The sequence below is a fragment of the Cuculus canorus genome, chromosome 1 (assembly GCF_017976375.1).
Source record: "Cuculus canorus isolate bCucCan1 chromosome 1, bCucCan1.pri, whole genome shotgun sequence".
Taxonomy (NCBI): Eukaryota; Metazoa; Chordata; class Aves; order Cuculiformes; family Cuculidae; genus Cuculus; species Cuculus canorus.
In genome coordinates, this window is record NC_071401.1 from 171,795,834 (window position 1) to 171,819,868 (window position 24,035).

Sequence of the window (24,035 nt, forward strand, 5' to 3'; positions counted from 1 at the left end):
GATAAATTACAATTTTATCTTTGTTTGGCTAGGGCTTTTAGTAGCCTGCCAACTCAAAACCGTTGCCTAATATATCATTAGAGGGCAAATACTTCCCCGTGTATGTCTGTGGCGTGTAAGCAGCTCCTACCAAAGCGTGGGCATTCCAGCATCCTGCTGAGGAAGAAAAACAGTGCCCCAAATCATTTAGACTGCAGATTTTTCTTTTTGAATAAAATATTTTTTGTTTTTCGAGGTCAGACCCCTGGGGCTGTTCAGGTCACAAGTTGCCAGAGGCTGTTTACTTTGGAAAACAAGGACAGCAGCAGTGGGAGGTGCTTTAGCAACACCCAAATCCAGCATTTTAAACCAAACAACAGTCTGGCCAAAGGGCAGCTTCACTTACCCTTACTGACACCATGTCATGGAGGGAGAGTGTCCAAGAGCTGACTAACGTACAGGCAACATGAATAATATTTGATATTCTCACTTACGAACTGAAATACTTCAAGCATGTGGGAGATCCCTGAATGAGAGGAATAAATATTTTGCATTGACTTCAATCACTGTTTACAGTGGAAAGTGATTTCGTTTCTTGAAAGGCTAAGATAGTGCCCAGTAGTGGGTTGCATCGAAGAGCATATTGGTCATAGTGGAGCAGCGCTTTTCCAGGTGCCAAGTGGGATGGTAGGTTTTCTTCTTCCCTGTGGGTATTTTATTTCATCTTTCAGTTGGGTCAGCTATTCAGGCTATGGAGATTTCTCCAAGCCAGGTTTCCTTCTAGGTGGAAAACCAGAAGAAATTAATCTTTGAGAAGCTGATACAGAGTGGCAATCAAAAAAAAAAAAACAAAACCCCAAACAACTATGAAAGGTTCCTAATATTAGTACAAATGGAGGCACTTTTATATACAGTTTTAGTTTTGTTTCCTTTCTGAATTATATCACAGGGCTGAGGCAGATGGAGTGGGATGCACAACTTTGCTTCTCCTTGCTAACTGACCAAGTCCTCTCTTTCTAAGAGTATGGGACTTGTCATATCTGAGGACAGCTTGGCAGAAAAGGCATGGTCTCCTAGATCTTATTGAATCCACTCTGGAGAAACCGTGTGTCTCCAGCCATTTCCATCCCTAGCTGGGTGGCCATGCATTAGCTTAAAACACTGTTTAAAAATTTACATGACTTTCTGTATGTGGGGGTTTTTCATCCTAGGTTTTTCACCACAAACCAAAATTGCCATAAGATAACTGCTTTCCCTCTGTGAAGACTTTTGTTTCCTGCTGACATTTAATTAGTAGATACATTCTGTGGGTCAAGTTAGAGGGCAAAAACAAAAGTCAATTTCAGATGATTCAGCCCAATTTTAACCAGCAAAACGGTGTTTAGAAATGTTAAACTGCAATAACATTTCACCTCTGTGTAGACTTTCACAACAGAGTTTCACAAAAGCAGTGAGGATAAGGCACAGAGCTTCCTATTTCAAATGTCTTCAAAACATCCCTTCAAAGAATCTCTATTAGGTGTTAGGAGTATAGAGCCTGCGGCATCCAGTTACACAATTTTGACCATTTAAGAGAGGTGAATAAAATAGGGTTGGTTTCAGAAGCATACTGTGAATGGATTACTGTTTTAGCCCTGAAAATACACATTTCTTCCAGCAATATAAAAGTGAGGGAGGCGTTTATGCCACCAGTGTAGGAAAGACATATCTCGTTTCTCCAATGACTAAACTAGACTAACGAGAGCTATCAAACTTGCTAATGACTAAGGAAGGCTTTTCAGTGCCTTGCACTGGCAAAACCTCAGTGGTTTTTGTAGAGCTACTTCCAGTTGACACCAATGTAAATGAGAGGCAAATAGGATGCAGCACCAATGTAATGCTGTAGTTGAGGTACTCTTAATGGCAGTGAGTGAATATGGAGACGTAAGTCCAACAGCCCCAGCAAAGAGGCACATAAATTGCCAAAAACACATTCTGTTATCTTGAGCCTTACCTAGTAGGTATATTTTTTAATTGACTACATTTTAAACCACTGATGTTCCAGAAAAAGGACTACAAAAAAAAAAGGGTAAAATGGCAGAGAGATCTACTGTTACAGGGGATCATCCATGAGCTGTGTTGGATCAGCGGGCAGGCATGAGGACAGAGAGGGAAGCCTCTCTTACAGGCAGATCCCAAAGGTGAGTCACTGACTCCTGCTTTCCAAATGCATACGCTGTCCTGGGCGATGCGAAATCTCAGTGTGTTCGCCATTGTACAAAGAAAAATCTGAACTCTATTCCAGTCCATCAAACAGCTTGTCCTTATCAAGATCTGTGAGCCAGGCAGTCAGCTGCAGGAGGTCTTCAAAAAGTAAGCCTGGGATTGTTTATAAGATGATAGCTAGGGATGCCTTTGAATCAGCTGAGACAATCACTGCTTTTAAGAGCCAGACATTAGCTAAGAATATTTATATTTTGAGAGCAACAGCACAACTTTGGACAAAATGCTTACCTCCAGCTCACAAAGTTTTTTTCATGCCCAAAGTTGTACTACGGTTTAGAAAATTCATGGCAAAGTCTCCAGGTTTGTTTGAAGACGTGCATGAAGAATTATATGGTGAAACGTTTCATTCTGGCTGTGAAAAAAAGTTAATTCAAAACAACTAAAATGTCAGCCATAAAGATGTACAACATTTCTCAGGAAGCCTTGTCCACCCTGAACAAATGTTTTCATAAAAAACAACCTGCCTGTAATAATCACTGTTATTGAAAAGACATCCCAAGGTTGCTGTATGGAAATATGTTAAATACGTTCTGAAATTCAATCTAATATAATTTCAACATTAGAGCTCATTCATAATCCTGTATTAAGAGCCTATGCAATTTTCATGAAATATGTCTGTCTGTGTAATCATGAATGCTGAATATTGTCATGGCTTTCCAGGAATTTTCAACCTCAATGCAGAGGAAAGAAAACTCTTCCAACTGGATTTTTACACCACTGAGAAGAAATAACAATAACAGCTCTGAACTTAAAATAAACATTTCTGGAAAAATACTATCTTTTAAAAGAGACTATAGTCTGAATTTCAAGCTAGTAGTAATACGGCACAGAGGTTTGAATGTGCCTATGGTTACAGCTCCTTGCTTTCTGTGGTACTGGGGACAAACAGCCCCAGTATTAAGCAATCTGTTTACTCACATCTAGATTTAGAAAGTGATCCCTTCAGATGGAGTTGGCTTAAACCCCGTGAATATTTCTGGGTTGAACCCCTAGTTTACAACTCAGTGTAGGCGTTTCTCTGGTTATCAAGTCAAGTCTTGCCAATTCTTCCTACTTCTATACTACAGCACAGGACCACAAGTGGACACAGCATGACAGGGGTGGAAGAGAAAATCTTCAGTGTCACCACACATGTGATGTGCTTGTGAGTACACTAGCTGCTGATCGTGAGTTTGTGTTTGCAATTTTATAAAAGAGTTGAAGCCTTATAAAGTAGTCCCTGAAAAAAAAAAAAGAAGGTGAGGAATGGGAAAATTCTGCGTCTCTCTCTAATGTTCCTGTTCACTGATGACTCTTTGATATTTTTCCTTTTTATGAGCAACCTTTTTTATTAGTGGAATATTACTGGTTCCATGGCATGACTTTAAAATGATAGGAAAAATTATACAACTGGGATCTCAATTATTCAGCACAGCCATTTTAATCCTTAGTGTTATTTGATCCAGTACAAGGTCATATATGTCTTATTTCCAATTAGAATACAATTCTCACTATATTCATCATCTATCGATGTCTGCTTTTCCATTTGCCAGAGACATGAAAGTCTATGATTCAAAGGGTGCTATTCAGACTGCCCTACTTGTGGACAATTATGGAGTGTCAGCAGGGCTGCATGTAGGTTTGATGCCTGTAGCCCAGGGCAGCTGGGAGCTGCTGTGTACTTTCTTCCCTGCAGAGTTTCTCACCAGCTGACATCATATTGCAAAGAACGTTGCTGCACGCCTCCGTAGCCTTATGCCATTTGTATGAGCTATGTTGCAGAGCACTTTTGTTTGAGACTGCTCAACTGCATGTGGCAAAAAGATCACTTCTCTTAGCGTAAGGGCCTTATCCTGCAAACCCTCTCACGGTGCTCTGTGCTCTGTGACCCTATACTTTGCTCTTCTTGCTCTCCTGGGGAAGAGGCGCACGATGCACCAGGGACAGCAAAGAGAAGAGCAAAGAGTAGAGGAGAATGGGAAAGGGAATGGTGGTGAGTGAAACCAGAGTGTGGTTCTGGCCTGTCACTGGCTGCCCGTAGTTAGATGATGCTGGTCCTGCACCCCTCCTTCTGCTCCCATCCCAACTCCTGCTACACCCTTGTGCCGGTGTTTTTATACTGGCATTGAACTGGTTTATTTTTCTGAAGCCACAGAAGACTAACCTAGCAAAAATGAAGCTGGTAATTTGGACTGCTGCAATGAACTGTCTTACAGTGGGGTGAGATGAGCACTTTACCTGCTGGCCAGGTGCAGCAGGAAGGAGGAGCAGGGACTGGGAGAACTGGAAGAGGAGTTGGTGGGGATAACATGTAAGAAGTTGCAATGCTGTAGCATGTAACTTCATCGCTCTGCCAGTCTTTCCCTATCTACATAAATAGCTAATAAACCCCTTCTAATGCTTAAAAAAAATATCTTGAAAGCTTCCAGTGAATGAAAAGGTGGTGATGACTACAAAGCTGAGTGTCCCTTCCATGAGCTGCAGCAAGACACATGTACTCAAGGCATCCCAGCTGTGCATTATGAGGTTAACGTGATATGAACACTCTTCGATATTCTTCTGCCTTCAGCCATTCATACCCAGATGCTGCTGCCTCGAGGGGGTCATGTCACAAAAGGACTCCCAAAAGCCATAGTCCTGCAAAGATTTGTACTATAAACTCCCTGTGGTCCAGCCTACCCCTTACGTAGCCCAGTTACTTATGAACCTGTGTGGGTGTCAACATCCCCCATGTGAGAACCTACGTCCATCCTGTGATCACCGGAAAGACTGTCTGCCACCTACATGAAAATACCCTTCAGAAATTTGTGCCTCCAAGTTAATAGATGTTTATCCAGCTTTAGTTGGCCTAGAAGTATTTTGCCTCGCAAAACTGTGACAACCACCTTGATGCACTTAGGAGATTTCAGGCAGACTGCCCATCTCTCACATTTCAGGATCCCTTTGAAAGTAAGTTTATCCTTGTCCTTTTGGTAGCATAAGTATGGTATAGAAAAAGACAGGAAAAGTGAAGGACCAAAGCTCAGCAGCAGAGTACTCACAGCCACCTCCTGGGTTGGGAGAGAAGAGGCTCCATGTACAATGCGCCTGTGGAATTAGAGGTGAGGGCTGGCAGGCAGATGATTTCAGATGGTGGCAGGACTCCTGTAATGATTCCCTGGAACTAGAGGTTGACCCAATCTCATTTCCTTGTTTTTTCTAATGTGCTGAACTCCAAGCACAATGCACGCAAATCTGAGCTGAGAGCAAAGCTGTAGTATTGAAATGAAATGATGCCTTCTAGGTGAAGGGGTTAACTTGAGTTAAGGAACCATCCCTAAAAGTTACTCCAAAGTCCCTTAGACCTCATGCAATGGTGGAAAAGAGTGCCCTTGCGGGGGACCAGGTCTAAACTGAGAAAGCACACACGCCCACCTATCTGTGTACAGCAGGCTTTGTTCTCAAACTTCCAAACGAACAGGATACTTCCCATGTATGCAGCTGTGTAAGTGAGATTTTAACTATTTCCATCTCAAACCTTGCTTCTTTGTCCAAAGGATCCTGACACATGACCAGGCTACTGTAAGATGCTGTTGAGAAGAAGGATAGGAAACAGTGGTTCACTGTTTCTCATGGCACAAGAACTAGAAGGGACCCAGTGAAATTTCGAAGCGGGAAGTTTAGTGAAAGCAAGAGGCAGAACCTTTCTGTACAACACAGAGCTACTCTGTGGGACTTAGTGCTGCAGGATATTATGAGATGCACAAGCAGATATGATCCCAAGGAATTAGGCAAAATTATGGAAATACAGACGTGCTACTTAAAACCAGTGATATACACACAAATATGAGCTCAGGAATATCCTAATCTATTTATTATTGGAAGCTGGGAGTCCGTGGTGGAAGTAGAATCATAACTTTCTTAGAAATATTCTTTAAGAAGCCACCTTTAGCATTGATGGGAGAAAGGAGGCTAAGCGAGATGGCCCTGAGCAGCTGCTCATCAAGGGTGAACACATGCAGCTCCCCTAGGTGTCCCATGTGTGTACATAAGTGTACACATGCAAGCTCACCCCTACTTGCCCTGAAGTAACTCTGCTTCTCCTAGATCCTCAATCTCATGCATGTGTGAGAAGAGCCATGGTTGCCTTGCCCTTTGCCTTGTCCTTCACCCTAGGAGAGGAATATAAGTTGAGAAGATACTGAGCACTGTTGGCCCAGGGCAAGCACTGGAATGCTGTGTCCAAGCCTTGCTTTGAACTGTTTTTATAAATTAAAATTTTTTTTCCAGGTAGTAGATACTTGAACTAATCCTAACGTATAATGCTTTGCAATGGTGTGGAAGGGCATGAGCCCACAGCTCTGAATTTTTGTAATGATTTCCCAGGACCCTCTTTAAAAACTGTGCCCTTGCTAATCTCTATAGATAGTGAGCTCTCTCACAGATAGATCAAAAAGCAGATCTATGTATTTTCACATAAATATTTTAAAAACATTATGGCGAAAACATTCTTTTTTTTTTTTTTTTTCACTCCAGTATTAGGGAAAAGGGCCTCACTAGCTGTAAAATTACATAGCATTAGCATCCTGCATGTGGCGATTTCAAGGCAGAGAAATTCCAAACTTTGGCACTATAAAGTTTTTCTGGGTGCAGCTCCACGTTTACACAGAGAACACCTGAAGTTTAACTTATGGTTATGCTGATCAAAACCAAGAAATTTCCCTACAATGAGGTAGCCAGGCTATGTGCAGCCACTTTATGGCTACGGAAAGCAACCAGTTCATTTCAAAGGTAGATGAAAGCAACACTTTAAACTTACAAATCCTCCAAAGTCTTCGCTCCGGCAGAGCAAAGACAGTGAGCTGCTACGTGCAGGTATTTCTGCAGGATGAGTGATTGCTGCTGCTCAAGGCATCCTTTGGAAAGGCTGCCCAGGAACAAATGTCCTGGGAAGGGTTATTAACAAGCACTTTATTTGTGAAAGTGCTTGGCATTTCGCTTTTTTCAGACAGTTGGAAGACTGCTGTAAAGGTAAGAATTTCCTAGTAAGGACCAAAGAAAGGGGATTCCCTGGCTTAGGCACTCGTGGGTGATAGGATCTCACACCTCTATGTGATACAGTGCATTGAGAAGCAGAAGGCATTCAAAACACGATTCAAATTATTTCAGCTCAAAACATTAGCAAATGTGGATGCTTTTGGGTGTTGAGCTGAATCTGTAAGACTGAGGAGGAAGTGAAGAAAAGAGAAGTGAAGAAAATTAAAGCCCATGAGAACAGATAGACTCATACTTTTTATGGAGAAGGAAACCGAGGCACAAAAACAGTTTTGAGCCATCAGAGGTCAGTCAGATAGCAATGCTGAGAGCAGGAAGTCTGTAACTTGCCATCCTTACTTTAGTTCCCAGACATGCATGAACATCCAGGGGAGACCCTTCGCTACTGCCTTTGGATGCTGGCCTTGCTTGCGGTTTACTCGAGGTTGTGCGAACACACAGGTGGAGCCTGAGCTTAGAGGCAGGGCAAGGAGGGATGCTGCGGGAAGTGTGTGTGTTTCTCTGCGTGTGTTTGTGTGCCCCAAGCAGGCATCAAAGAGGTTGAAAAAGAGCAATATCTTGACTGCTCCATGTGCGCCAAGCCTTTTAACCTCCTGGTTCATGGCCTTTCCCTACCAGGCAGGCATCCCTCTGCATGTCTGCTGTACTTACGCTCAAATGTTGGCAGGGTGTGTTTGGTCCAGAGTAACTAGGCTGCAAAGAAACGCACTCTGTCGGGTCTGGAGCTATGTGCTTGCTTTCATCACATGGATATGTGTCAACGTGTCACTTTAAAGTAGTTCAAGTAAGAGAAATGGGGGAACACATGAGGACGAGGGAAGCAGGAAACATGTCATAAATCCACAGTGAGAGAGACTCTGAAGTAAGAGCATTAAAGACTCTGGAAAACATATAAAAATCTGCCATAGAAAGGGCACTGTCAATGCATCCTGTCAGTGCAGTTTGCTTTTTATTTCCTAGTGTGCAATATGATATAAAAAATGTTCACCTTTACTAGACGATCCATGAAAACCTATATTTCACATGAGATTTATTTTTCATATGAATAGACTTGATGTTTCCAGACACTGGTGGATTATCAGTCACCATCCTATAAAACGAGGCCACCAGCACCTGCAGTCTCCCAGGAACTGCCTCTTCCAAGTTCTGTTTCTCACACAAAGGCCATTTCGATTTGTTTCTACTTTTATTTAAGTAGAGCTGAACTGAGGAATGTAGAGTTAAATAAAAAATAATGGAGAAAGATCAGACTGAAATAATTTTTCCCCCAGTCCCACTCATGCAATCATCAGATATGTGAGGCTTTGCGCTTTCTCATGTTGCTATTGCAAAAAGACAGAGAAAATTTGAATGCACTCAAATATTACAGAGTTTCAAATGCTACAAAGAGTTTCCCAGTGCAGGGATCTGAAATTCCCTCAACATTGAGAATATTAAATAGTCTGAGGCTTGTGCTTTTAGATTTGAGAAATGGGGACATCCTGGCTTGCCTAAACATATTTAGTGAAGGGAAAAATTGCCAATGCAGCCACCACCAGCCTCTCTGGCAGCCAACTGTATCCTTACTCAGCCATCCCTGATGCCTTCATGGGAATTAACAGACCCCGTCTGAAAGACTCAGTGATGATAGTAAACGTAATGAAATGTAATTTCTCTATGAATATGACCTGGGACATTCCAGCCTGAGAGGGGCCCTTTCTCCTGACAGCCAGCATACCCTTTGTCATGCCTCCTCATCTTACTCCTTGAGCACACTGTCTAGGAGAGAGGAGGTGTACGAGTAAATTTGGTGGCGGTTGATTGCATGCCTTTGATCCACTGCATCTGCTGGGTATTCTTAGAGAATTAAGTGCTATGCCATGAGAATGTAGGGAAGTAAGAGCCCATCATACTTGAACTGCCCTGTGGGGACCCACCAACCAGACAAGCACATTGTTCCCTTCCTTCCACCACCCATCTCACCTTGCCCTTCTCCTCGTAGCATGGTTTGAGAGCTATTGCTGCCGAGATTGTATTTTTTATTTCTCTGGTTTCCTTATTAGTCTATGTGTAATGTATTAGTGGTGTGAAATGGAGAGGAAGGAATTAAAGGGGAAGCACAAGGAGCAAAGTAAACATCTTCAGGGAGGTAGAGACCGCACAGAGAAATGCTCACTCACCCATTTGAACAGGGAATTTAACGTCATTCTGCTTTGCATGGCAGTTCTTCACGCAGCACTGCTTTTTGTGTTTTGCTGGAAGCCAGGGAGGTTCCAGAGCTCTGTGAGTCAGGCTCTGAGGCACCTGTCCTTCATCACACCCAGACATATAGGACTTGCTTTCAGCTCTGAGGCATTTGAAAAGTGCAGAAGCATTTCTGTCCAGTGGAGCAGGCTGCTATGTACTGGGACTTTGGCTGTCTTTCCCTCAGTGATGGGATATAATCTTCTGCATGTGATGGCTCAAATCCTGCCAGGAGTCAGAGCAGATGGGACAGCTTCAGATAACAGAATTCTAGGCACTGAGGTGATGTCTATCCCATAAAATCCTGAAGTGCTATGTGGGCAGGCAGGGTGTAACAGCCCCCATTGTTATATGCCAGACAGTAGAGTCACAGTGTCTGTGTGTGCAGAAGGACCCACGAGGTCTCCAGCTACTATCACAGTGAAGCGCAGAGTCCCAGATGTTTGGGACAGCTAGCAACACCACAAGCCCCCAGCCTGACTGTGATGGGGTGAGCACCTCTGGGAACAAATGGCATGACCACTCCGCAGTCCTCATGCCTCTGCCCCAGTGACTTTCCTGGGGAGAGCTGCTCGTGCAGCAAGCCTGTGCTCCTCTGCTTCTGCTAGGAGAGCCATTGAGGTCACAGCTCAAGAGTATACGATTCCAGGCTGGAAATACTAAGAGGGTAGAGTTACCTAGTGCATGTCTTTGGTGTCCTCCCAGCGCCCTCCTACCCCATCTACCCACTACAGACAATAGGAACCTTTCAGGACTGTTGCACAAATGTGGCTATAGCTGAGAAACAGAGCTCAACAGTAAAAAACTCACAGGGGTTCTCATTGCCACCCAAAAGCAGACTGACTGCTTTCCAGGCTGGATGGGACTCCGGGTCTCCAAATGTAAAAGAGCTATGAGAAGCCCAAGGTTCAGGGCTGAAGTCTCTGGAGGCTAAAGCCAGCTCTTCTCCTCCTGGGACAGGACCTGGATCTGGTGTACAAACCACAGGGCCTGGGGCTACATAGCTGCAGTATGACAACTGATGAAGAAGAAAGAAGCAACTTGATAATATTTATTTGCCTGTTAATCAGGAAAGTGGGTATCTTCAGGGACCATCAGCAGAGTAACGGGGTAATGTGTGGTTGATTCTGTTTTTCCTTCTCCTTGGTGAAATTTCCTTGGCTTCACATATAGATCTGTGTCTGCAGTGAAATAGCGTAGCCTGCAAGGTTACAGAAGAACTGATTCCAACTGCTCTTGGCAATGGCTGAAAGCTACTTACTCCTTTTCTAAAACTAGAACTAACCTGAAGGTGCTGCACCAAACCCTCCTGTCTGCCAGCAACACCGGGCAGGAGGGCTGCGATGTGGAAAAGACCCTGTTTCTGCTGCATCCCAGCTGGAGACCGGACAAGCAGCAGAAACACTTCTAAAATTAATCTTCACCTTGAGCTGGAAACACAGGCCGTCAGTTCCCTGTTTTCCAGTCCCTTAAACCTCTAGTTTTGTAGTGGCTACAGAAGTGTATCTGCTTCAGTGTTTTCTGGACAAGCCGCGCTCCCTCTATGGAAGAGAAATGGGAGATCTGGCGTGCAGCTGACTTATTTCCAGCACCTTAAAAGCTACTTAGCCAAAATTTTGCCCTAGTTTTGTTTCTACAGCTTCACCCTTGACTACAGTGATCTGACTATCAAAGTACTAGGAGTTTCCTGCTGTGCTTGTGCTTTGGAGAAGAGTGCCTGTCAACTCAAGTGTGTAGAAGCCATGTGGGCTGCAACAGCCACGAGCAGCACCATGGGTGACTTGACCCAGGCTAAGCTCTGACAGCGGCAGCCTGGTCCTGCTGACTGTGGTCTAGGAGGGCAGGAATTATCTCCGGACCCTGAGGTGCAAGCAGGCTGTGTGGATGCAGGCGGGGAGGCGCAAGGCAGATAGCTGGGGTGGAAAGTGGAGCCTCTGGATGCACACGGCTGAACAATGAAGGTTTCTGCCTGGTGAAATGTTGCGGGAATCATGCACAGAAAAACAGGGTCATCTGGTGCAGGGATCCCAGTAAAGCCTCTGGGGACATGGTGGCAGTGGCCACCCCAGTGGACCCAGCTTACTGGGCAGCCATAGCAGGTTCCTTGTGCCGCTGCTGGCCGTGGGAGCTGGTGGACACAAGTCACATAGGGGAAAAAAAGAATATTTTGGAAACAAGTGCAGAAACGTGTGCTTCCATCACTGGCCTCTCCTCCTCATTCAGTTACCTCAGGGCACCATGCGCTTTGTTTTTGTTAAAATACGCACTAAATGGCATATGTGGACGTCCTTACACATCCATGCCTGGTTTGTGCCTCCAGTGTAAGAGGGCTGATGGGAAGAAAATGAGGGGTTAAGCTGTGTAGCTTCAAGCCCGCTGTATCCTCAGGGATTTGGGGGGAGGGATGGGCTGTTCCTATGTGGGGCTGGAGCAGCTGTGGCCAAGGGTCCCTCAGGGTTGAGGGGGGTGCTGAGTGTAGCCCCCAGCCCCTTGGCACTCAGCCCAGTCCCAAGAAATATAAACCAAAGAAGCATAAACAGATGATCACATGAAAAATATATCATGATTAGCCAGATAGATCCCAAATGTTTGTTCTGTAAACTGCAGCAGGCAGCACAAGTGTTCGCTGCAGCTGTAGTTTCTCATCTTATTTGTGTAAGTGTGCCATTAAGCTTAGACATGGGCAAAATAATCTTTCCTTGATTCTCACTTAAGAAGCTGCTTTAAAGATATATTATATCAATGTTTGATTTGACCCTTTTGCGACTGGTATTATACCGTAAACTGATTCTCACTTAATAGAAAATCTTTGTGCATTTTTTCTCCTGAGTTACTTCCTTTTCCTTCTGAAGCCAGCAAAGTGGTTTGTTTTGTGAATGAAAGCTGGATGCCTTTAGCAAGATGGCATTAACACTGACCTCTGCTCATGCATTGAATTCCTGCCCAGTGGGAGGTGAGGTTGGAGGAAAGGGTTAGTTCATTGATGGTCAGAACCTGCTGAGAGCAGGGCTGTTAACCTGCCTGGAAAGAGAACTGCTCAGGGGGCTTTTCCCTTTCTTGCATTAGCTCAATGAAGCCATCCTTCTCTCCCTTTGGTTTTAACCATCTGCTGGAAAGATGGCTCTGATTCATCTCAGCTTGCTAGAGACTTTTTTTAATATATAAAATGGTAATAAATTGGGGGGGAGGATATACTCTTTAATTTTCCTATTGCTACTGCCTGTATCAGAGAAGACTCTCTGAATTTCACAGCATGAAACATTTAGCAAGGACAATGCAAAAATATCAAACCCAAACTTCCATAGCCTTTTCCCAACAAATGCGGCATGTTTTACACTCTTTGGATCCTAGAATGCATCCTTGAAGAAGTATAATCTAGAAAAGGAAAATTTTGTGAAACTGATTGCCAACAGCATCTTCAGACAGCCAGTGCACGAGAGCTTTTCTGAGGGAGATGGGTCTATAATTTACAGCTCTATTGGATTCTGAAATGCTATTGTGTAACAATAGCAACTTTTCATTTGATAGTTTTATCTGCGGACTATGATGATAAAACCTGTGGTCTGCATTTTTAGAGCTGGAAGGGACCCAGAGTACAAGTCAAAAGCCAGAAGGTTCACACAGCACCACTAGGAAACATGCTGTAGGTTTCTTTTTTTTCCATCTTCTTAGCCCTTCAGAGCCAAGGCAGCATTTGGAAAATCGGCTGTGCCTGCACTCATTTTCACACCATCAAGAGATTCATTAAGTAATCCTCCTTCTCTTCCTCATTTTTCCCCTGCCACTTTGACTACCAAGTTGCTTCAGCTGCAAGTGGAGGAGTGATCATATTGAAACCAGAGCAATATGTCCTTAGTTGAAGCTGAATTGTAACCATAGCAATTAGAAACACAGCATCTGATTTTAGGTCTCGCATCAGTGTCATTCCAGAAGAAATCCACTGAAGTATCAAGAAGAAATCCATTAAAAGTCTGTGGAATTGCACCAGCACAAGGTAGGTGTCCTTGAGATTAGGCATTAACTTTGGTGTCTGTTTTATTTGTAAATTGAGCAGACAGAAGCCACTGGGAAATCATTACACTGGAACTCAGCAATTTTCATTTCCACTTGTTTTTTGAATAAAACCATACTTTGTTATCCTTGCCAGAGTCTACAAGGACTAGTTCGAACTACTTGCACCAGCTAAGACAACACTTCTTCTCTATAAGATGAGCACTTTGAATAAAGCTTATCAATGTAGTTGTTTCTTTTTCTTTTAATTCACCCCCTGACCTTTTAAAATTACTTTACTCAACAAAGGACAATAGGGCCAATCCAACTCCCATTAAAGTCAGCAGGAGTCTTTTCATTGACTTCAGCTGTAGCTGGGCTGGGCCCAATAAGACTAACTTTAAAAGTAAAAAATAGCAACTCAAATAGAGCTTTATCTTGCCCCCTGTGGCTTGATAACTGACCTCCCATCATGTTCACTGGGACAGGATCGACCCCATTGAAAAAAAAAAAGGCAAGTAAAACTATTACAGGACTAATCCTGTAACTTAAAGCTTATAAGGTATTTGCATTTCCTCTTTTTAATCACATAGGGATACTTGAGAAGTATTCATGACTTTATGAATAGGGAAATGCTTCCAGCTGAACAGTTTGGATTCATCTTTGGGTTGCTTTGAGCCACAGAGATTTCCTTTTTTAAAATAGGAAGATGATAGGGATAAGGGGCTCAAAGACACCCTCATGTGCCTCCTTCACTCTTGGGCTTTTCTTCTCTGTCTTCCACACAAGCATTATGCCACTCCTTTGCCCTTACCTTGCCAGACCACCCCTGCTCCCATCCTCTGCATCATTTGCTCTCTCGGAAGAAAGCGCCACTATTCTCCTCTACCTACCTGTCCTAAAGTGAGCAGACAGCACTTACAGGGGTTCAGCTGGGGCAGAGGGGTGCTGTGGTTGCCTGTCGGTCTGATGGGAGGAGGCAGACTGGATTTCGCTTATTTTTACACATTCATCCTGAGTCACTAAATATTTATCTAAATAATGCTTAATATACACCCCAAAGCAAGAAAAGTTCCGCCTACTACACAAACTCACAGTTTGTTTTATGATCTGGATTTTCTAGTAGCTTTGAGCATGACACAAAGCAGATATATTTTTCTTTATTGTTTTTTCATTATGCTCTTTTTCCCTTTCTTTCTAATTATCTTACAAGAAATCTACCTGGAAGACTGTCTCTAGCACACTGAATCGTTTCATCACCAGGGGAAGAAAGGTCATTTGGGAGCTGTTAAGATGGCCACCTCCTATGGGTGCTTGTATGTTTTATTCCAGAGAACCTAGATCAAGAATTTTCTTTAGGTTAAAAATAAATTCACCCACTGGCATCTGTGGACAACATTTTCCAATGTCAAAAAGCTACACTGCCATCAGAATAATTTGTATCAGCCACCCAGGGAAAGGTGGGCTGGATGCCGTGGCCATGCTGCTAGACAGGATGCAGCTCCACTGCAAAGCGGCAGATGCTGTTCTTTACTCACCCTGGTGTCATGAACACTTCTCCTTTTTCAGCAGAATCTAAATTTACCCAGGCCCTTAAATATAGATGTATCGTATATTAGAAAGAACACTCGAATATCCTTGGCATCTCCCTGTGTGAGGGGGAAGAGCCTCCCTGACTCCTGACACCATCAGCCGTGGTATTCTCAGTGCTCGCCCAAATGCGCTGCAGCATCACCATCAGTCACTTCAAAGAGCTCTTTCATGTACCACATATTTTTTTTATCCAGAAGGCCCAAGTAAAAGGCAGATCTGGCTGAAATGGGCTTTATTTGGCTCGCCACTTGTGTGGCCCCTTGGAATGGTCTCAGGAGAGTGAACAAACTTTCCATGTGCTTTCAGTGAGCAGGTGTAAGATATAAAGGCTTTTCTGTCACCTGTTGTTAGCAGCACAAGGTAATTAGTTGCTTTGTGTTCCTCTGAGGTGTGTAGGTCCTACTAAGTGAAGAATTTCTCCCCAGTCTGCACTACTCACAAGTCCTGTTCCCTGGGTGAGGCAGTGTGTGGATGCAGGCAGTTTCCATTCCTTTCTGACAAGGCTCCTGCTCATGTCTCAGGACAGCCTGCCGATTGTACCAGAGCAGGGCATGCCACAGTGGGATGAGAAACGTGGCAGGCTTCACAGCTGCCTACCCTGGCCACTGCAGAAATGTGGGCTGCTCCCCACAGCACCCACCTTCTGCAAACAGCTGGGACCGTCTCCAATTTCATTATATAGGGGATGATCCGGGGAGCTCTGGAGGTGCCAGCACCTCTGGAGGTGCCAGCTCTCCTGGGAGCAGTGCTTTGATGCACCCCATTTCAGGAGAGTGCATGCAGGGAAGCCTGGGGAGATGTGCATACCTGTCCTAACAGCTTGCTCTCTCCCAGCCATGTGGGTGTTCATGAAGCAAGGGATACCACTCTCCATCCCTCTCAAACCCCTGTGCAACAGCAAGAGGAGCCAGCCCAGCAGTACACCTCTCTGAGAAAACTTTGATTCTATGTATCCCAGACACAAGTGGTGAAGCAGGCTCACAGGAACCTGCTTACACCACAAAGCAGAATCCTCTCTTTGTGCTGCTAGATCCTTACTGTTGCCACATGGTCAATACTGCAGGTCTTTTCTTCCCAGTTCTTACTAATTTCAGGCAACGGGCACGTACTTCAGGACCTTAGTCACAGAAAGATCCTTCTAATCATCTATCTCACTGTCTGAAGGAGCCCGGGATCTCCGCTGAGCGTGGAGAGAGCCCGTCAGAAAAAGGCATTTGATGTGAGCGGTTAAGTATCTAAAGGCAATCAGGATAAACTCAGTCTACATCCTCAAAAATCACTAATCAAGCTTTTCTCCAACTTCTTAATCTCCTGCAAACACGAGATCTGATTAAAAATGATAGCTCACTTTTTGGGGGAATCCTCTGATGAACTGATGAAAGCTGATGACACTGCTGTGTCACCTACATTTGTTCTTCATGATTTAGGTAGATGCAAATATTCTGGCAAATTCTCTGCTCTTGGATCTCTGCAGGGAGAGGTGATCCAGACACTGTGTTCTACTGTTAACCAGAAACCAGAAGAGAAGGGAAGGCACATACAAGATTTACTGCATATACCTTTGCTGGCCAAACAAGTCAGGCAGCCAACAGCCTATTCCATGCAGCAACTATGGCTTCACCCTGCTTTTGCAGCCAAATGAGGATGGTGAGGCATAGGCAAAAGGGTATATTTTGCACTCTTGAGTCCCATTAAAAGGCTCAAAGAATAAAGGCCAGGTCTCTTCATGCTTGTAATTACCTGGGTGCAACTAGCAGGAAAGTTTGTTTTTCTCATCAAGAAAGCATTTTCCTGTAGCAAATCACTTATAAAAGTTTATTCCATTTCTCTGTTCTTTGAATATTAGGTGGCAAGTAGAAACGGATCCCCTAGAGGATATAATACTTTCTGCTGCCACGGACTATCCTGTACTTACCAAAACCACTGATTTCCTTTGAACCAAAAAATATTACTGTTTTCCTGATTGATTGAATGTGGCTACGTATTTCCAAAAACACACAAAGGTAAGACAACCACAAATGTATAATTAATGAATTGTTCTGGCTATATTTACTACAGAAGTTACCTGAGCCTTGGCTGGAAAACATATCCATTCTGGTCTGGGCCAAATGCATGCCAACATGTAGTATATTTTCATTAAGTTACACGATATGAATGTTTTTAAGAATCGCTTGTGTTCTTACAGTCTGCCTGCCAGAAGTGTTGCCCAAATCCGTTCCCTATTTAATCATGAAGGAATGCTGTTCAAAAGTTTTGGGGTCAGAAGTGCTCAATAAATCAATCCAGATACAATTCTAATGAGTGGTGAATTAAACAGCATTTGTTTTAAGATCAGAGGTCCTCTTGGGATGTTATTTTTTTATTACAAGCAGAATTGCTCACTTGCAGGTATCAAGAAAGTGGGGGTTAAGTCCTGTTAGTAACGTCCGCAAAAAATCTGCATCTTCTTAACTGAAAGCAGGTAATTATGCCCAGACAACAATGACAAATAGGTGAGACTCACATCCTCTGCTGGAATACCCAGTTTCCTTAATTAAGGAGAAAGAAAAATTTCGTAGCTTTCAGCTGGGATGAAGTTATCCTGCGTGTATATCTCCAAGTTCTTATCTGTGGAGACCATGACACAGGGATTGAGAACAAGTAATGTGGAGAATATCGCTAAGCTGGAAAGGAGATGTTTGGATTCCACACTGGCCTTTGGGAATGGCAGCTCACTGTGACTGCTCAGAGCAGCACACTGTATCCCGGTGGATGAGGCTGTCCTCTGCAGAGCTGGGTTCCTGTCTCCTGGGGAAGGAAGGCAGGAGAAACCAGGGCTTTTTGTCCTCTTGAAGGACAATGTTCAAAATTTCAAGTGAAATGTTTGAAAAGGAAAGGCTTTTACTTGCTTCTAACATCTTGTTTAGTTCTAGCCTTCTATGTTTTTGAAAACTGGTGTTTTTTTCAGAGCCTTAGAAATTAATAATTCCAACTTTCTGGTCACTCACTACCTTCCCATCAGCCATCCTTCTCTGAGCAGGCCAGCAGGCTCACTTGTGCATGGAGGTAGCAAGTGGACATAAAATGCCCCCGTGCAGCTGAAGTAGCACTGTGTGAGTGCTTCACACAGGAACAAGTGAACGACCTGAAACAAACAGCGGAGGATCAGGTCCCACACCAATAAGTAGGGAGCCACACTCCATGCTAGGAGAAATTAAGAAAATCGTGCATACTAAAGAACTTGGCCATACATAGTCCTTCCATATTATTTGGAAAAATGGAGCCAATTCCCTCCGGTGTCTGGAGAAAGGTAGTTAGATCCTTTCTGCTTGTATATTATTATGGTTTTGCTCATTACAATTTTGTGTATTTCTAGTTTAAACAGACAGGCTGACGTTCCCTTTCCAGTTATAATGCCACACTTAGAAATACCCCACAACACAGTAGTGTAACATAAAATCATGAGGGCGACACACGGAGGAGGTGACTTCCAGGTGAAGGATGTGGGTGAAATATCCTCATAAGGAACAAGGGCTTTGAAGATACAATTTCCATAGACTATTTAGCAATCCATGCTCTGGGACTGAATTATTACATTTAAAAAGGTTTTTTTAAAGAAGTGACTTAAGGTTAATGTGGGTCAAAACTTGGCATTTTCTTTCTGTGGGAAATCCTGACATTTCCAGACAGTTTTGTTCTGGTTTGGAACAAAGCCTAAACAAGTTTTACCTTTCCTGTGGAAATGAAATTCTGAAAATGTTTTGTTCTGGGAAGCTCAAAACATTGGTTTTTGCCTCTCTGAAACCAAATGCAACAGACATAAGCACCGCAGGGGGTTGTCTTCTCACATGGCTGCCAAGTCTGAAGAGCAATGGTGTCAGAGGCAAATCCACAGCATCCCCTGGACTGCTCACATGATGTGTGGTGCGTAGAAACCCCTCAGTCTCATTTTTCCTAGGCTTCCATTGCTGCCCGATGCTCAGCTGTGCAGCAGAACCTGGGAGCTGCAGCTTTTGACCCAGAGCTGTGCTGCCCATCAGGTGCTGCCAGGGGACACCAAACCTACAAGACTACCAAGAAACCTTCAGCCAGGGGATGGTAAATGTTTCCAGAGTAAAAAAGAAAGATATATTTTCATGAAACATATTGGTTATGACATATCATCATTAATCAATTACCAGTTCCTGACTAGCTAGGGACCATGTTGGTTTGGGGGGTAGTGAAGCGAGTTATGGGTCTTGGACATCCATAGTGGTTCCTATACCAGTCACCAGTGGGAGAAGGGAGATATGTCAAAGAGATCAACCTGTGCAGGAAGTAAGAATGAGCTTCAAAAGCTCTGAGGTGATCCTGTTGATAGATACAAGCCCAGGGAATGTCACTGATGGAAGTGTGGATGTGCAACTCATATGGGACAGGAGATAGGCAGAAGATCTACAATGTGGTCTGGGGCAACTACATTAGCAACCGCATTTAGGCTATTTGTGTTCATTAGGCACCTACAACTTTTCACTGTTCTAGATCTCGCCTCCTTTTGAAAATGGGATTTTGACTTGTGAGTTCATCTGGGCACTTTTAATAGTTTTACCTCAAACTAAGAACTTTTCCAGGAGTAACTTCAGTATTTGCACATTCCCTAATTTACGGTGGATATTATTTATCCCCACATATGTAAGTTCACAAGGACAGACCATTCAGAAAAAGATGTGGCTTATTATATAGCAGTAATGGATGGTTTCTTTATAGAAACCACTTGCATTTGAGAGAACAACTGTTGCGTATTAAGTACATTCCCTGTTTTGTGCATAGAGTTCATACCTGTTGTTGCAGTAAAAGTCGAAAGAGAGGGAAAGAGCAAGTAATCTCGTGAAATTACATGAGATATCCACGTAAATACCAAGGAATACACCATGATTTTTGTTATGACAATAAGCACCTATGGAAGTCATGATGATATGCTTGAGAAACTTGGCAAATGGGTTGGTGCGCCTGGGACTTTTTGTTCCTGTACTAAAGAAGAAGGATGAAACTCCACGTATTGAGGAGTTAGTTACTCATAAAGCATTAATAGCTGAAGAAGTGCCAAATCATTATTGTATTTTCTGGAAAGGGTATTACGTATTATTCAACAAGATAAGATTTTCTTTCCATGTGTCCATACCAGCTCAATATTGGAAGATGAAACACATACCTAGGGGATTACAGGCCCAGAAAACACCTTTTCCAGGAAAACAAGCTGAGTGAATCACTTCAGACAAAAATGTGTTGAAATGTTAAACAAGTGCTCTCTTGATTAATGTTCCTGTTAATTATGAAAAAAGCACTATGGAAATGGAGACAAGTTAAGACTGATATTGTTTTATAGAACTAGGTGTTTTAAGGGAAATAATGAAATTGGGCCCATAACCTCAAAGAATTCTGAAAAAGGGGTAGAAAACGTATTAGGAAAAAATTGGTCCTGTATTATTTTCCAGTAACTGAACAGTCTGAATTGTCATAGCCTTATGGCTTCTGCTACAGGCCAGCTAACAAAGACACAGCTCAGTAGATCTCTGGCAAGCAGAGGGTTTTTTTCAAACCTAGAGCCAGTCACAGTTTCTCTGGACAGGTCTTGAACATCGGAGATGGCACAGCTTGGCCATACCTTCAAGATGAGAGTCATCCCAATGTGGAGATCCCCCAGAGACCCTTCACAACGTAGCAGCCTTTGCTTTACAATGCAAGTGAGTTAGACAATCACACAGGCTCTGTGCAGTGTCCCTTACTTAGTCTTTCAATATCATTATTAAGGTCCTTCATATGATGATTCTGTTTTCTGAATTCAGTACACCCGTGAGGTAAGAAGAGTAGCAGGATTCTGTTTCCTGTCCTTCTCATACAGGCTTTCTGCATGCGTATGCCTGCGTGTTCGCGTGTGTATATTCACATTGCATATGCACAAACTGGGGGCTAGGAGCCTTGAAAGGGAAAGACCAATGTGCTGGTGGCTGTTGACAGGACAGGGAGAAGAACAGCTGAGCCAGGAGAGCTCCAGACAGACCTCTGCCAGCAGAGAAGTAGTGTGAAGAGCCAACAGTGCCAGCTGGGATTTCTTTGCAAGTTAAGACCATACCTGTGATTTCTTTTCTTTTTAAAAAGTTTTGGAATTAAAAGTTGAGAAAAAAATGAGTGCTTGTGTCCCAGAAGACCTGGGAGCCAGCAGAGATAGGAAGAAAACCAAGATTTGGGCTCAGTGAGCACGAGGAAAGGGGGAGAGTTTCTGGGAAGAAATATCTGACCATCCAGATATGTCTTTAAGAGACGCTGTCACGTTTCTACTCCTTATTTAAGAAAAGCTGGAGTACTTTGGGGCTTTTTTGGACAGTGAGAGGGTGGTGGAGAAGAAGTGGTAGAGATGAAAAAAACTAATGGCAGCAAGTATCTGGCAAGATAGTATTAGGCTGATCTAATAAAAGTAGCAGTGTAGATATCCCAGGCCTTTCTGCCAAGCAATAAGGGTGTGATTACTTTGCTTGGAATATTCTGTAATCTTCCCTGAATTCACACATATTTCAGGTGCAGGAGAGCAACTTTCTCCATAGTTTTTGCTGATTCTGGGCAGATTCACCAGATTTTCCAAGCAGATGCTTTATTGTGTTTCCCTTCTTCTTGTAAAGCTATTTTTTTAAGCCCTGGTAAACTCCAGTAAGCAGAGAGGTTAGTCCTTCCTGCTCCTTGACATAGGGCATATATTTTCCCAGGTCTCTGGATGGCAAGTTGAAGCTGATGACACTGAATTTCACCAGCTGGAAATCAAACCCAGCCCATCAGATTGTCAGTAAACAATTGTCAAAGGATTGCATGAATATTCAAGCATGTATGCACACCTTTGTCATGTAGTCATTTAATCCAGGGAAATACTCCAACACTATACACTATACACCAATACACGCTACATAAATGAGTATGTTTTGGTCTACATATACTTATAGGGTATGTACAGGCATGTATTTAGAGAGAGAGAGAGGGAGAGGGCAAGAATGAACTGATCTGGGTAAAGCCAAATAAAGCAAGATAAGAAATGCAGAAAACTTGTTACACAGGATTGTGCAGGTCACGGCACAGAAGTTATACCAGCTGTGGATGCCGGGGGCTCACAGGCAGCTTCAGGAGTGGGACTGACCTATTAGCATCCCATTAAAAGTCACCCTGCAAAAAAAAGCACAACTGTGTAATGAAATAATTGCTGCTTGCAGAAACACTCTTCTCTTGGTGTGGGCAGGGCTCCTTGGTGGCAAGGAGCCTTCCCAAGTAGCTGCATATGGTGGCCTGCCCTTTCCAGCCCTCCTTTCCCTGCTTCACCTCCCGTGGGGAACACCTCTGCTGCCACTCAGCTGCAGACAAACTCAGGCAGCACAGACCTCAGCCACTCACTTGGCCCCACATGGCTCTGATTTCCAATTCCACACAAGCAACAGCCACCAGCCCTGGAAGCCAATTAGAAAGTCTGTAAAATGCCGCTGGTTACAAGGCAGTTTTCTGCTGAGTTTGTGGCCTGGTACTGATCATTACAGGCTCTAAGCCCAGGCTTTTCTTCTTTTGCTTCAATTACAGGGTCTTCAAAGTGTCTTGTGTTTTCAGTTGCAATTGTCATCACACTTCAATGCAGTATGTGCCATGGCATGTGTGAAAGCACAGCTGGATTTCTCTACGAAACCAAAGATATTTGCTTTACAGGCCTGTACACACAGTCCACACAATCTGCCAACAGCCAAATGTGTTGGGCTACCATTTCTAGTGGAGGATCAAAGACTATATTTAAATGCTTCTAATTTGACATCCAAGTAACTACAGACAATCACAGGCGGTGGGAGTGGCAGCGAGTTGGCAAGAGGAAAAGGAGATATTAAAAGAGCGTGTTTGCTGGGTGTACATGTGCAAATTTGGCTGGCTGTGCAAGCCGGATAGGTGGGATGCAAGCTTTTTGTGCATGGGAGTGGTGCTCTCACCTCTTGGGCTAACTCCCCTCTGTGGCAGCAGCACAGCTCTCCATGCAGGAGAGCCTATGCCGACCAGCTGGGAAGCAGCAGGGCTCCTGGGAAAGGGCTATTGAGCACACCATCTTCAAAGTCCACCCATGGCACTCAGATGCATGCGGGCAGAGTGGACAACTCCCAGACCTTTTCCAGCTCTTCTTGCCTCAACATAGAAGAGAGCATTTTTGTCCGTGTGGTGGTGACCTGGCTTCCCATTCCTGCCCTGCCTGGAGTCTGAAGACTGGTTTTGGCCTAGGCAGTGAAAGAGGAGAGCATTTCTGGTTGTCTGGTGGGAATCACCTCGCCTTCTTGCCCCATGGTTTCCCTCTAGGGAACAAGAAAGTTTTGGCAGGAGCCAGGAAGACCTAAGGCAGAAGAATAAGCAGGCACTTCAGTAAGTGAGGCTGGAAGCTTTTGTCTGTTTATTTTGCAGTCTTTCCTCTTCATGGCTTTGTGACAGGAAAGGGAAAAACTGCTTCCTGGACCACAAACAGCAACAGAAAAAGACCCTGAAAATGATAACTGGTGCAGATCAAAGAAGTGTTACATGGAACAGCCTGGAAACAGCTCCATCTCCTCCCCTGCCCCAGAGGGAATGTCACATGGGGAGGTAATGATGCTGAAAGTGGCCTCATTGTTGCGTTCTTTTAATGCCATTCTTTCATTTCTATAAAATAAAGCATGTGTAATGACCGTCACCTTGACAGGAAAGTTTTATTTTTTGTAATTCAACAAATGGTGTATAAATATGAGTGCACATTATATCAAAATCTGCACAGTATGTGTTTATTGGTATTTACTGCTATAGCTTATCTAAAAGGTAAAATATCAATCAGGCTCCCCAAATCTTAGTGTATCAGAGTGGCATGTTTCAGTGGTCCTGACTCAGTGCTGGGAAAGCTGTACAGATGCCAGCCTCGGCTGCAGATGTGTCCTGTAGGAGGGGACGCTCTTTCTTGAGTTATGGAGATGTTTCGG

The 24,035-nt window shown here is 43.7% G+C and overlaps 1 long non-coding RNA gene across 3 annotated transcripts; it reads left to right on the forward strand.

Moving 5' to 3' along the window:
- The first annotated feature begins 398 nt into the window (after window positions 1-398).
- On the forward strand, window positions 399-23,732 carry LOC128849353 (uncharacterized). Of its 3 annotated transcripts, XR_008447344.1 has the most exons (5): window positions 399-666; window positions 3,312-3,388; window positions 13,388-13,474; window positions 16,910-17,066; window positions 22,636-23,732. It is a non-coding gene; the product is annotated as an uncharacterized LOC128849353 (long non-coding RNA). The 3 variants fall into 3 exon arrangements; XR_008447343.1 differs by lacking the exon at window positions 13,388-13,474; XR_008447345.1 differs by lacking the exon at window positions 13,388-13,474 and having other exon boundaries at window positions 23,491-23,732.
- The last annotated feature ends 303 nt before the right edge of the window (window positions 23,733-24,035 follow it).